The following is a 15688-nucleotide window of genomic DNA, read 5'->3' as shown; positions in this document are numbered from 1 at the left end:
AACAAACACTGAAAAATTATTTAAAAACATTTGAAAATGACTGTGTCTTATAACACATTCCTTGAAACATTAGGTATAAATGCATATCTCACTCATCTTCATGAAGAAAAAAAAGAAGGTAATAGTTATTATCTTTTGTAACTACATTTCTATTCTCCATTTTACTGCAAAAAAATTGATCACTTTGTCTAGAAGACTCAAATTTTAAAGAGAAACATTGGGCAAAACAATACAAAAGCTGTTTATTTTACCACTTAGCCCTGGAAATTTTGCATATTTTAAAAATTATACCCATGATATTATATAAATATATCACAAATATAAATATATACAAATATAAATATAAAACAAAATATGTCATTCTATATAATAATATATATTGCACATGTTATATATAATATATAATACATGATATTATATGTTCATACAATATTTGTAATATGTATAATATGATATATGTTAGCCATGATTTCCATATGTATATAATAAATGTTTATTTCCAAGGTAACATTTTTACTAACTCTCTCGCAATTTCACATCATGCTCCCTGATCACCCTTGCTTTATATTTCTTTTATATGTGTCCTCCTATCCTATGAACTCTCTCACCTCCCAAAATTAAAAAATAAAAGTCAATATTTAAAAAATAAGAAAAAGTGCCCAAGTCCAGTTTGTGGTATCTATATACTCATTGGAACATGGTCAAACTCTCAGTGACTTTAACCTTAAGTAGAACTGAGTGCTTTCCTTTCTACACCTCCACAATCAATCAATAGTGCCAAAACCAATTCATTATAGAAAGTTACATGTTAGCATCCCTAACAAACATTTTAACAGTTTTCTTCTGTTGGTTTATGTCCAGACTGGCCCTTTGTTTTGGATTGATTTGGTGGAGTAGGAGATATCACAGAAGCCTTCAAGGTACCTCTCTTTCATCTGTGCATCTGTCTTCATCAATATCACTGTCTGCTTGTTCTTCAGTCAGTGCAAGCACAGATCATGTGCCTCTGTTGGGGGTTGGTCTTGTGTATTGTGTATTCAAATGCTGCTTTCTATCCTCAGGCATCTGTCTACCACTTAAACAATGATTTGGTCAAACATCTCCAGTCTCAATATTAACTAAAGATTGTTTTCAATGATCTCTGATTGGTCAATAAAGAGATAATTATGAGGCAGCAGAGAGTATGACTGGGGAGAGAATCTAGGATGGCTGGTCTTCTGATCCCAGCTAAGGATCTCAGCAATACCACTCTTGGGAATGTATGGATGTCCCACCATGTGACAAGGGCTCATGTTCCATTACACTCATAGCAGCCTTATTTGTGATAGCCAGAAGCTGGAAACAACCCAGGTATCCCATGACAGAAGACTGGATACAGAAAATGTGGTTCATTTACAGAATGAAATACTACTCAGCTATTAAGAAAGAGGACATCCTGAGTTTTGCAAGCAAATGGATGGTAACTAGAAAATATCATTTTTAGCAAGGTAACTTAGACCCAAAAGGACATGCATGGTATGTACTCTCTAATAAGTGGATATTAGTGGAAAAAAGTCCAAAATACCCAAGATAGAGTCCACAGAAAAGAGGTCAACAAGCTGAATTGCCCAAGTGAGGCCACCTCAGTCCCAATTGGGAGGGAGGGAGAAGAAAGCAGTCACAAGTTGGGAGGGATGGAGGGACCTGGGAGGTAAGTGGACTGTTGGGGGAGGGGAGTCATGGGAGAGGAGGAATCTGATCAGGTATTGGGTGAGGGAAAAGGATTGAAGCACGGAGGGACAGAAGAATGCATGGAAACAAACAACCTCCTCTAGAGATAGGAAATTGTGGGGACCCTCCAAAGTGGACCAGTGATCTGGGAGGTGAGAAATTCAGGACATAAAGGGAGGAATCTTAAATGAAATGCCCTATAGTAGGGAGAGGGAACTTACAGGACCCACCTCCAGCAGGAAGATAGGGCATCAAATGAGGGGGGGGCATCCCACAGTCACAACTCTGACCCATAAGTGTTCCTCTCTGAAAGAATTACAGGGATGGAATTGGAGAGCAGCCTGAGGAAAAAAGGTCCAGTGATAGGCCCAAAGTGAGATCCAGCTCAAGAGGAGGTCCCAAAGCCTTACACTATCCCAGAGGCTATGGAATGCTCACAAAAAGGGATCTATCATGGCTGTACTCTTCAAGACCCAACAAGCAGCTGAAAAAGTCAGATGCAGATAGTTGTACCAAAACAATGGACCAAAGTGACTGACCTCTGTTTTTGAATTAGGAAAGGATGAAAGAAGCTGAGGAGAAGGGAGACCCTGTAGGAGAACCAGCAGTCTCAATTAATCTGGATCCCTAAGATTTCTCAAAAACTAGACCACAAAATAGGCAGCATACACCAGCTGATATGAGACCCCATCACATGTACGGTAGAGGACTGCTGGGTCTGTGTTCATTCAGAAATGGTATACCTAACCTTCAAGAGACTGGAGGCCCCAGGGAGTTTAGAGGTTAGGTGGGGTGGGGGTTAGGAACATCCACCTGGAGACAAGTGGGGAAGGAGTTATGGGAGGTGGAACAGTTGGAGAATGGACGGTTCCTGGGATAAAATATGGAGGGTAAAAAAATTAATTAATTATTAAAATAAAAAACAACTAGCAACAGATTGTGTTTTTATTTTTTTCCCTAAACACAAATTCAATGATTTGGTCAACATAGCAACTAATAATACATCCTTTGGAGGTGTCTTAGTCAGGGTTTCTATTCCTGCACAAACATCATGACCAAGAAACAGGTTGGGGAGGAAAGGGTTTATTGAGCTTACACTTCCACTTTGGAGTTCATCACTAAAGGAAGTCAGGACTGGAACTCAAGCAGGTCAGGGAGCAGGAGCTGATGCAAAGGCCATGGAGGGATGTTTCTTACTGGCTTGCTTCCCCTGGCTTGCTCAGCCTGCTCTCTTATAGAACCCAAGAGCACCAGCCCAAAGGTGGTACCACCCACAAGGGGCCCTCCCCACTTGATCACTAATTGAGAAAATGCCCCACAGGTGGATCTCATGGAGGCACTTCCCTAACTAAAGCTCCTTTCTCTGTGATATCTCCAGCCTGTGTCAAGTTGACACACAAAACCAGCCAGTACAGGAGGCTTAAGTTAGTGGTTTTTTTTTTTTTTTTTTTGCATTATGTCTTTACCTATAATTTTTGGTTTTTATTCAAATATCTTCTAAATACTTAAATTTATTGGTTTTATTGTAAGGATCAGAAAATCGCTGAGGGAAGAAAAAAACAAAGAGCATTTGCTCTGCAGAAACAGCCAGGATGTGTGTGCGTGTCGGGGGGGGGGGGGGGGGGGGGGTGGTGGTGGTGGTCAATAATCCTCTAAAATGGCTGATCCAGATGAAGGCATGCAGTCTTCTTATGGGGAACAGGAGGAACTCTCTAGAAGGATTATGTAATCTAATATTTCATTAGTGGATGCTAAGGGGTGATCATTGGTCTGAAGACCTATATCATGAACTTTCAATCATAAGATGAATTGTGTCTGCCCCATGCTGATGGCCCATTCTGAGATAAGGTATTTATTTCCCTATTTGGGGGATTAACCCCAGACTGTTTTTTGTGAAGTGATTTTATGATCTTACGCTGGATTTTTCTGATCTGTTCCTAGAACTTGTGTGTATGACTTAGTTCCTGGGACTTATGGTCTAATCCTGAAGCTGATGCCTTAAAGCCTTTTGTATAATCAGTTCTGGTCCTTAAACGGAGGCACATTAGCTGTATATTGCCTTTTCAATATTAGTTGACACTGGTTGTATACATAGCCATTCTAAGGGACAGGTGGTCTAGAGTGGCACCTATAGATCTGCTTCAGTTTTCTTTGCCTCGTCTCATATGTCAGATTTTTACTTCATATGTGCATTATTGGAGAAAATGAACTTATCCCTTTCCAACAACTGATACTTTGCCAAGTTTGTTATATAGCAACAACCGATTGTGCAGTTACTTAATTTTTTTTCCATCTCAAGAACCATATAATATTTGATACTTATTCCATGAAAATGAGCAGAAAGAAAGAAAAAAAAGAAGAAGAGAAAGAAAAATGAGTCAAGGAATGGGAGTCCAAGCCTGGCATGGCATTGGATTGGTATGGACAGAATGACATGGTTTCTGCCCCTAGAACAGGCCAGCAGGTGTGCACCTCCAGAATGTTGATGGCTGCTGTGGGTATAAGGCTTTTATATAACAATGTATGTATGAATTTTTAGTTCCTCCTTCAAGGAATGCCCTGCCGTCAAATGTTAATGACTCCATGATAATCGGAGATAAAAAGAACCCAGAAGGCAAAGATATGGCTAATGTCTCACAAAAATGCTAAACCCTGGGACCTTCAGAACAGCCCTTAATGCTGTGGAAAAGAACTCTAAGAACACGACTTCAAAAACTGATTTTTCTCTGCACCTGTCCTCTGAGTTTATTTTTATGTGGAATTTCATACCCTGTCATGTCTTGTAAATAAAGATTAAGTTACATTCTTCTTTAAAAAATATAATAATAATTTCTCAAGATAGAGGGATGCAATATGAATTACATGGTGTTTTTCACAAATATAAAAGGTGTTCAAATATAAGTGATAAATCTTTGTTTCTCTTTTTTAATAGATTGTTCTCTCATACAGTACATGCTACCACAGTTGAGCCCTGCTTAGTTGACTCAATGCATCCTGTTCTTCTGGTATCCTCAATTCACTCTGATTGCTCTAATCGTTCCTCACTCTTTTCCACAGGGTTCTCCCAGTTCTGGAGGGAAGCACCTGATGGAGACCTCCAATTAAATCTCTGCCTCTACATAATTTCTGGCTGTGTGTCTGTGCACCTGCTCCCAGCTGCTGCCATGGGAAATCTCTCTGATGATGACTAGACAAGGTACCAATTATGCATGTAGCAGACTGCCATTAGCAATAATTTCATCCATTTTTTTAATTTGCCTTCATGTTTGTTTCTGCCCTAGTTCTCTGGGCTATCCATTCTTGATGCTGACCTCTGTAATTTCATGGCTTTTTGTTTTGGCTTTGTGTCTTCAAACATTCAACATACAACAATTCTATAGCATTTATGACAACATTCTAGCACAAATGTGTGATGGGAAACCCATGTAAAATATTTAAAGGCTTGCAACATTAATGGGTGCATTCTAGAAAAGTGAGCCAGTCATGTTATGTGAACATAGAAAGAACTATGGGGACTGACTGAGCAGGTGAGTGACATAAGATCTGAGTCATGATTTACTGAGAAGTTTTAGTATTCAATGTGGCATAAAGCAAGCTAACATATTGCTTAATTTCAAATTCTATATAAATGTGTTACATAATTTATAAAAATATAGTAATTATGTTATGAGTGGAATATTTAATATATGCCCTTCAAAATGCATTTATATGTAGCACAGAGAAACAAAAGATTGTACTAAATTAATTTGAATTTTTGTCCATTCACATTCTTCATTTTGACCAATGTCCTGTGTACATGATATTCATTTTTCTATTTAATTTATATTTTTAAACTGAGATCATTATGATTCCCAATTCTTTTATGATGAATAGTTGTTCCATAATTATAGCTATTTTTTATGGTAGTAGATATACATGCTAAGTTATGAAGAATAATGGAATAATATAAAGACTTTACTATAGTTTGAATTGCTTTGATACTACTGACACATATAATCCAAACAATAAAAGGAAAAAAAAATGTAAAGGTGCCCAAGCCCATCAATTCAATCCCACCAATACTATCACTGTGTTTACAGAGAAGTTATGGGGACATTGATCATATTTTTTGTTGTTGCTGTTGTTTGATCTAATTGGCTCTTTGTACATACTTATGACTTAATTTTGTGTTTTTATGAGGTGTCTTTGTATGTGAATTCTGTGTCACTGTCACTATATGTTACTTTTGCATTTTTTCTTTGGTTCTTTTTCTTCCGTGTGTTTGTTTCTTTGTCCTGTTTTGGATTGTTTTATTTTATTTTATTATTATTTCTAATACAAAAGAACTATGAGCTTTGTTTGGTTTGTTTGTTTGCATGAGAATGGGGAAGAGATATTGTGGATTTTGGTGGGAGGACAGAAGTTTGGCAGGGACAACCAACTCGTGTACTTTTTTCCTGAGGAAGGCTCTCTTAGATAGGGTTTCATTGCTATGAATAGACATGCTAACCAAGGAAAGTCTTATAAAAGAAAACATTTCATTGGGTCTGGCTAACAGGTTCAGAGGTTTAGTCCATGATCATCAAGGTGCCAAGCATGGCTTTGTGCAGGTAGACATGTTGCTGGAGTTGCCTTAAGTTCTACATCTTGATCCAAAGGAAAAGACTGTATTTTGAAGACAGCCAGGCGGAGGATCTCTTGCACTTGGCGGAGCCTGAGCACAGGAGGAGACCTCAGATCCCACCTCCACAGTGACATACTTCCTCCATTAAGGTTGCACCTCCTCCAATGAGGTCAGACCTTCCACAAGTGCCATTTTATGTGGGCCAAGCATATTCAAACCACCAAAAAGACCAAGCTGCAACTTCTAACTATCCTCAGTTGTTATTAAGGGTTAGTAGATAAATAGTGAAATAACAATGAGGACTGTTTTCTTGTAGTGTTTAGTGATATACTGAAGATTTTTTTCCATGAAATTTTCACACTATTACAGAGTTGATTCCTTTTCCTTTTTTATTTAAAATCTAGTTCCAAACTGGATTTATTAATTATTCATACTACTTAATTCTCTAGCACAATGAAGGATAAAGCACAAAATATACTCTGAATCTGAGAATGCACCCGAAGTGGATATGCTTTATGTTCAACCCTTTGTATGATTTGGACTTTTCCGCCTGGAATCATTAGTGCAAAAATCTATTTTGGCAAAATCTACTTACCTGCAATTACAGAAATAGAACTATTATGGAGATTAAAAAAGAATATCTTAATTAAATTCTGTTAGTGTGAGGACTTCACTGAGAAATATTCATAGCATTTCATTTCCTAGAAGATATAAGAAGTAAAATTTGTTTCACTCTCAAATTTTAAAGGTCCAGGAATCAAATAATTTGAATACCTCTGAACACATTGTGGTCATTTCTATATTCTATTGTTATGAAAAGACATTGGCTAGACTTTTGCTTATTGTCTGTATTGAATTAATAGAACACAGTTCAGAAATGTTAAAAATCTATATAGGTAAGGAAAATATACATTTTCACTCTAGTTAGTTGAATTTTTTAAAAACAATACATGATGTTAATCTATTTAATTAGAGTATTTATTTGATATATTTAAATGCATTGATATAACTGTATTAAATATCTGAGTCATCACTAATTAGCATGTCATTCCCCCAAACAATGAACAATGTGTATTAGCTTCTATTATTAAATGCTGTAATATATTGTAAGAGATAGCGTGCCTTTTTACATGAGTGAGTATTCTATGTAGTACAGTCTGATATCTTGTTCATTGTCTTTGAATATTTTGGTAATATTTATTATTTATTTTATTTTATATCATTTTTCCTCTTTAAAATTTTTGATTGAACTATAGATAAATTACTTCCTCCAACATTATTCTCATCAGACTCTCCAAGATACCCAGCTTTGATTCATACCCATGAGCTATCCATTCTCCACTTGTTAAGCTCTTTTTTGTTGATTGTGAGGGTGTGTTTGTGTGCGCGAGTGTGTGTGTGTGTATTTATTGGTAAATTGTTTCAGAGCTATCTACTGTGCATTTAACAATCAATAAGATTTTCATTCCTGGGAGAGGCTAATTCTGCCTCTATAAGTTGTAGACTGTGTTAAGGAGTATGTATACTTAGTTATTAAAAGCACTTTCCTTATATACTTACAAATATTGTTTTTGCATATATTTATTGAATTTTAGTATATGAGCATAACATACTTTTCTAGAGAATTTCCTATGAAGATATCTATGAGCCTATGGGGGAAAGGGAATGACATATACTGCTTACACAAAAGTCTCTATGCTCACATAGTGCAACATTTGGCCCACCATTTAGTGAAGTTATGGAAGTTTTGAGAATATAAACTCCCTACACATAAGTAACTTTGGCCATTAAGTTTTATTATTCCAACAAAAGTGATTAATTTGAATAGGTAACTAAAATTATGAGTTTTAATATAAGCCATATCAAATTATTAAAATATTACAATTTTACTATGTTAAATGTTCAATCTAAATCAAGATGTAATTTAATTGTTCTACAATAATATCAAAAAAATTGATTCCCAATTGGTGTACATGAGTGATTATAATATACAATTTTTATAAATATAGATAATGAAATGTTTTTACCTGTGAAAATTAAAGTTATATAACTCAATTTTCTAGTAATTTTGAATTTCATTCTAGCTGATTCATCAAAAGAAAAATAAAATATTTAATATACAGTACAGATATATATATATATATATATATATATACAGATTAATATGTAAAGTTAAAGTGCAGTTTATGCATATGGTAGAATATCTGTACACCTTATGAACCAATGAGAATGAATCAACTTATCTATTACACCATAGACATACAATGGCCTCCAATGGGTACTGGGTATATAAATATATAATTATATTATAGAAATAAAATGCCTGTGAAACCCATTGCAATGCAACATAATTTTTCTGGGTGAAACTATAGAACACAAAATACCCTTCTGCATCTTGAACCTATATAAATAATGCTGTGGTTATTGCTACATAAATATTGTTACTGCAGACATAATGTGACAGTAACTAAACTAAGTATTAAAATTTCGGAAGACTAATCTTCTGCCTTACAATATGCATATCTTACCAACGCAGATGTGGATGCTTGGAGCCAACTGTCATTCTGAGCTCAGGGAACCTGGTTGGGGAGGTGGCAGAAAGATCAGGGAGGATTGCAACCCCATTAGAAGAACAACATAGGCTGACCTGACCACCCAGTTCTCCCAGAGTTTAGACCACAAACCAAGGAGTATACATGGAGGGATCTATGGCTCCAGATACATATTTAGCAGAGGATTCCCTCACCTGACAGCAATGAGAGAGGAGGCCATTGGTCCTGTGGAGATTTGATGTCCTGCAGTAGGGGGATGGTGGAGCAGCCGGGCAGTAGAATGTGAGTGGGCAGAGGAGCACTTCTCATAGAGGCAAAGCAGAGGGGAGTATCTGGGATGGGGTTAAAGGTGGAGGGGTAACCGGAAGTAGGATATCATTTGAGATGTAAACAAATGGAATGATTAATTAAAAACAAAAGAAAAAAACAATATTGGGGAGTGATAACAACAGAGCAGAGGATTGGAGAAAGGAGAACGAACAAAAGGAAGTAGCCTCATAGGGAAAGAAAACAATATGCATATCTTTGCAGAATTTACACAATTGAGAGGCTATTAGGTCTTTTATTTACAAAGTATATATTATAGTTTATCTTAAACTTTATCACAATATACAAAAAAAAATGTTCACCTTGTTTGTTTTTAAACACAACCTTGATTTCTGAACTGAGTGAAGAAAATGATTCGCTCACCATCCTGATACCATCTAGCTGTTCTTTAACATGTCTTAGGAATGATTATCTCTTATATTAAAAACAAAAGTATGAGAAATAGGAATTCTTACCTAAAGAGATACTGACAGGCATGGCACAGGGGTCATTAGCTAAGAGTTTATGTGTAATCCACAGGTATGAGAATTAAAAGAGAATGGCATGGGTTTTAAAACTTAAAGGCCCACTCCAAGTGACACATCCCCAATCTCTCCCAAATGTTCCACTAACTTAGGACAAAGCATTCAAATATATGACCCTATAGATGTCATTCACATTTAAACTACCACATGCCTCTAAACTTGTATTTTCTTTATTCTCTTATATATTGCATCCCTACTACAGGTTTTCCTCCTTCCTGTCAGTCCATCTCCCCTACCTAAACCATTCCTTAAATCTCCTCTTCCTTTTCCTTTAGCATCTCAAGTTTCAATGAGATTAGGTACCTCCCCTCGTATTATGGCTCATATTTCTACCCACTGGGAAGAAAAGGGATGCAAAAATCAGGCAAAGCAGTTAAAGAAAGACCCCATTCCCACCATAAGTAGTCCCACAAGAACAACAGGTTACAGAAACAAAACATACTTGCAGAGGATTTGTGAGATCCATTCAGGATCCCTAATGGTTGATCAGTCTCTGTGAGCCCATTATGAAACCTAGTTAGTGTTGAGATAGTTTTAGCTATCCTGGGTTTTTTTGTTATTCCAGATGAATTTGAGAATTGCTCTTTCTAACGTTATAAAGAACTGAGTTGGAATTTTGATGGGTATTGCATTGAATCTGTAGATTGCTTTTGGCAAGATGGCCATTTTTACTATCTCCATCCTGCCAATCCATGAGCATGGACGATTTTTCCATTTTCGGAGGTCTTCTTCCATTTCCTTCTTCAGAGACTTGAAAGTTCTTGTCATACAGATCTTTCACTTGTCTGGTCAGAGTCATACCAAGACACTTTATATTGTTTGTGGCTATTGTGAAGGGTGTCATTTCCCTAATTTCTTTCTCAGCCTGCTTATCCTTTGAATATTGGAAGGCTACTGATGTGCTTGAGTTGATTTTATAACCAGCCCCTTTGCAGAAGTTGTTTATCAGCTATAGGAGTTCTCTGGTGGATTTTTTTTTGGGTCACTTAAGTATACTATTATATCATCTGCAAATAGTGATAGTTTGACTGCTTCATTTTTAATTTGTATCCCTTTACCTCCTTATGTTGTCTAATTGCTCTAGCTAGAACTTCAAGTACTATATTGAAAAGATATGGAGAGGGGGCATCCTGGAGCTCAAACAGTACTACAGAGCAATAGAGTTAAAAACTGCATGGTATTTGTACAGTGACAGACAGGTAGATCAATGGAATAGAATTCAATATCCAGAAATAAACCCCCACACCTTTGGTCACTTGATCTTTGACAAAGGAGCTAAAACAATCCAGTGGGGAAAAGATAGCCTTTCAACAAATGGTGCTGGTTCAACTGGAGATCAGCATGCAGAAAAATGCAAATCAATCCATTCTTATCTCCTTGTACTAAGCTCAACTCCAAGTGGATCAAGGACCTCTACATAAAACCAGACACACTGAAACTCATAGAAAAGAAACCACAGTGAAGACCACTGAGGACTTGGACACAGAGGAAAAGTTCCTGAACAGAACACCAATAGCTTATGCTCTAAGATCAAGAATTGACAAATGGGACCTCATAAAATTACAAAGTTTCTGTAAGGCAAAGACACTGGCAAAAGGATAAATCAGCAACAAACAAATTGGGAAAAGATCTTCCCCAACCCTACATCTGACAGAGGGCTAATATCCAATATATACAAAGAACTCAAGAAGGTAGACTCCAGAGAGCCAAATAACCCTATTAAAAAATGGGGTACAGAGCTAAACAAAGAATTTTCACCTGAAGAATTTGGAATGGCTGAGAAGCACCTTAAGAAATGTTCAACATCATTAATCATTAGGGAAAGGCAAATCAAAAAAAAACCCTGAGATTTTACCTCACACCAGTCAGAATGGCTAAGATTAAAAACTCAGGAGACAGCACGTATTGACGAGGATGTGGAGAAAGAAGAACACTCCTCCACTGCTGGTAGGATTGCAAGCTGGAACAACCACTCTGGAAATCAGTCTGGCAGTCCCTCAGAAAACTGAGCATGACACTTCGGGAGGACCCTGCTATACCACTCTTTGGCATATACCCAGAGGATTCCTCGGCATGCAATAAGGACACATGCTCCACTGTGTTCATAGTAGCAGGATATTTGTTCATAGCCAAAAGCTGGAAAGAACCCAGATGTCCCTCAATGGAGGAATGGATACAGAAAATGTGGTATATTTACACAATGGAATACTACTCAGCAATTTAAAACAATGAATTCATTAAGTTCTTAGGCAAATGGTTGGAACTGGAAAATATCATCCTAAGTGAGGTAACCCAATCACAAAAGAACACACATGGAATGCAGTCACTGATAAGTGGATATTAGCCCAGAAGATCTGAATACCCAAGACACAATTAACATATCAATTCTCAAGAAGAAGGAAAGGCAGGGCCATGATCCTGGAAAGGCTTGATGCAGCAATGTAGCTGATTACCAGGACAGAGAAATGGGAAGGGGTGATTGGGGAATGGGCAGAGGATGGCTTATGGGGTATATGGGGGCAGGGAACGGAGAAAGGGGAAATCATTTGGAATATAAACAAAGAATATAGCTATACCACTCCTGGGCATATACCCAGAAAGTGCTCCTCCATGTAATAAGGACACATGCTCCACTATGTTCATAGCTGCCTTATTTATAATAGCCAGAAGCTGGAAAGATTCCCAGATGTCCCTCAACAGAGGAATGGATACAGAAACTGTGGTATATTCACACAATGGAGTACTATTCAGCTATTAAAACAATGAATTCATGAAATTCTTAGGCAAATGGATGAAACTAGAAAGTGTCATCCTGAGTGAGGTATCCCAGTCACCAAAGAAAGCACATGGTATGCACTCACTAATACGCGGATGCTAGTTCAAAAGCTCAAAATAAACAAGTTGCAATTCACCCAGCACAGGAAGCTCCAGAAGAATGACTTAAGCTCTGGTTCCTCTGAGAAAGGGAACCAAATGCTCACAGGAGCAACAAGGGAAGCAATGTGTGGAGCAGAGTCTGAAATAAAGGCCACCCAGTGAGTGCCCTACCTGGGGATTCATCCTATAAATAGTCAGCAAACCCCGACTCTACGATGAGAAGCATGTACCAGAAGGAGCATGCCATGACTGTCTCCAGAGGGGCCCTGCCAGAGTCTTATGAATTCAGAAGCAGAAACTAGCAACCAAACTTGGACTGAGCTTGAGGTCCCCAACGGATGATCTCAAGGGTGATCCAGAGGAGCTGAAGAGGTATATAGCCCCATGGGAAAAACAGTGACTTCAGACACCCGGACACCCCAAGACTCCCAGAGACTGAATCATCAACCAAGGGGTATACATGGTTCCAGCCAAAAATGTGGCAGAGGAATACCTTTTTGGACATCAGTGGGAGGAGTGGTCTTTGGTCAGGTAAAGGTTCAATAGAGGCCACAACAAAGGGAAACAGATGTGGGGGGGAAGTTGGGGGTAGGTAGGACTGTGTTGGGTAGAGGGGCATATACACTGAGGCAGGGGGAGGGAGGAGGGGGAGGGAATCTTGGGGAGGGGGGCTTTTGGGAGGGGGAAATTGGGAAAGGTTTTACCATTGGCAATGTAAATGAAGAAGACACTCAATTTAAAAAAAGAATGAAAATAATAAAAAAGAAAAGAAAAAAAACCTAGTTAAGTGATTATGTTGTTTTTTTGTTTTTGTTTGTTTGTTTGTTTGTTTGTTGTTGTTGTTGTTGTTTTGTAGTATCCTGACTACTCTACAATTCTTTCTATTCCTTTTTCACAGGATTCATTTAGTTCAGCCAAATGTTTGTCTGTAGGTCTTTTCTTCTGTTCCCTTCAGTAGCTGGATGAAGATTTTTGTCATGACACTTAGGCTAGATTCTGGTCTTTAGCAACACATAAACTAAATTTGCATCTTAATTGATCAAAGCTTTGATTTATTCTTATTCTTGTAGCTGAATGCATAATATACACTTATATTCACATTTAACCATTTACTTAAAGTGTAGAAATACACAGAAATTTTACCAATTACTATTTGTAGTAATTGACTCTTGGCAGAGGGCCATTGTTCAAAGTTTAATCAGACATAAGATGCTGCCTCTTTTGTAAGTTAAATCTTATCCTTATTGTTAGGATTTAGTGGCAGAGTACCTCGATAGATAGATCAGAGCCAAGGAATCCTGAGGTGGCAGAGATCCTACCAGGCAACTCCAGAGGCTTACTCCCAGAAGGTTTACAGAGGATGCTTCTGAGTGAGGGTGGAAGGGGAAAGAGGCCAGGAAGAGAAGGCACTGGATTTTTCTAAAATAGTGTGGTGCATGCTCATAGGGAGAGAAAATGACTAGTGGTAACAATGGAACTCTGTCACATTTTGGCTCATGTTGGTAACTTGACCATTATTACTAGGGTACTGAAGGTGGGCTTGGGATGGGGTTTTCCAATATTTATAGAATTAATTGATTAGATAGATATTTGGACTAATTTAGAAGGAGTTATGAATATTGTTTACTAAATCATGCTGCTGCTTTGGCACCCTGGCTATTTCGAGTTAAATGTATACAAATAAATTCATAGTAGTAGGAACAAGAAGATCACTCTGACATTTATTATATTTTTAAAATAAAGAAATGAATTTCCTTATGCAATATGTCTTTATATGTCAATAAGTATAAAAATTCTCATGATAAATAATTGGAGGTTGGCCTTCATGAGAATCTAAGGAAGATCTTCCTAAACTCTTATTTTTCTTATTAATCATTGCAACATTTATTCCAAACTATACCCTTTGCTTTATCATATTTCATATTTTTGTGACCCAACTCAGCATTTATGCCTTAAATCCTTAGTTGTCTTTTCAGTTTCTAGAGAGCTTCTTATTATTTCTTAATTAATCATTCCATTCACATCTGAAATGATATCCAGCTTCCTGTTTACATATGAGATGTTTGCCAGTGCATGTTAAATGTTAGTTTGCTTAATATCATCAAAGCAATACCCATCAGGATCTATGGTGGGACTTTAACATAATACATTTTCCCCTTATTTTATCCAGGTATCAATATAGCACCTTAGCCTGGAACAAGAACAGTACATTTTCACCATGTAGTTAGTGTTGTTTTATGCGTGTATATACTTTCTACTTTTCTTACTGATAAGATTGGACAGGGTGTAGAACTCTGTGCACATGCCCAAGAGTGATGTATCTGGATCTTTAGATACATCTGTTTCAAGATTTTTTAAAACTTCCACACAGATTTCCATAGTGACTGCTTAAGTTTACACTCCCACCAGCAATGGTTCAGTTTTTCCATTACTCTACACACTCCAAATATGAGCTGTCATTTGTTTAATTGATCTTGGCCATACTGACTGGTGTTAAATCTAAAATTAGCTCCTGATTTGCATTTCCCTGATGACTGTGGATTTTAAACTTTTCGTTAAATGCTTCTCAGACATTTTTTTTTGTCTCTTTTAGATTTGTCTGTTTAGAGCTGTAGTATGTTTTTAATTAGGTTGTATTCTTGATGTACAGGGTTTTTTTTTTCAGTTCTTTTTATATTTAAATATATAATCTCCCTTGGTGAGAAAAGCCAGCATTGTATTTGTGGGAAATATTTCAATGATAGGGTCGGTTTCTGTTACATTTTGAGTATTCCACACATTTAGTGAAAGGTTTGCAATTCTGGGGTTGCTTGAGGGCAAGTGTAGCAGTTTACACACTTAGTCAATTACCATATTTTTTCTCCCTTATTTGATCTGCTATCCAACACCTGGAAACTTGGAGAGAGGTTCAGTAACCTCATGGTTTTAATCTAATTAAGGCTTCTTCCTGTCTCTAGGAGACTTCTTGTCACTTACATGTCAAACGGCATCTTAAATGCCTGACCATTTCTTCACATTTCAAGGGACCCATTACTACATTAAACCACAGCAGACATCAGTTGGTACCCTTGTATCTGATCATGGTTGAGCAGATA

The sequence above is a fragment of the Apodemus sylvaticus genome, chromosome 16 (assembly GCF_947179515.1).
Source record: "Apodemus sylvaticus chromosome 16, mApoSyl1.1, whole genome shotgun sequence".
Taxonomy (NCBI): Eukaryota; Metazoa; Chordata; class Mammalia; order Rodentia; family Muridae; genus Apodemus; species Apodemus sylvaticus.
Note: the sequence above shows the minus strand (reverse complement) of the source record.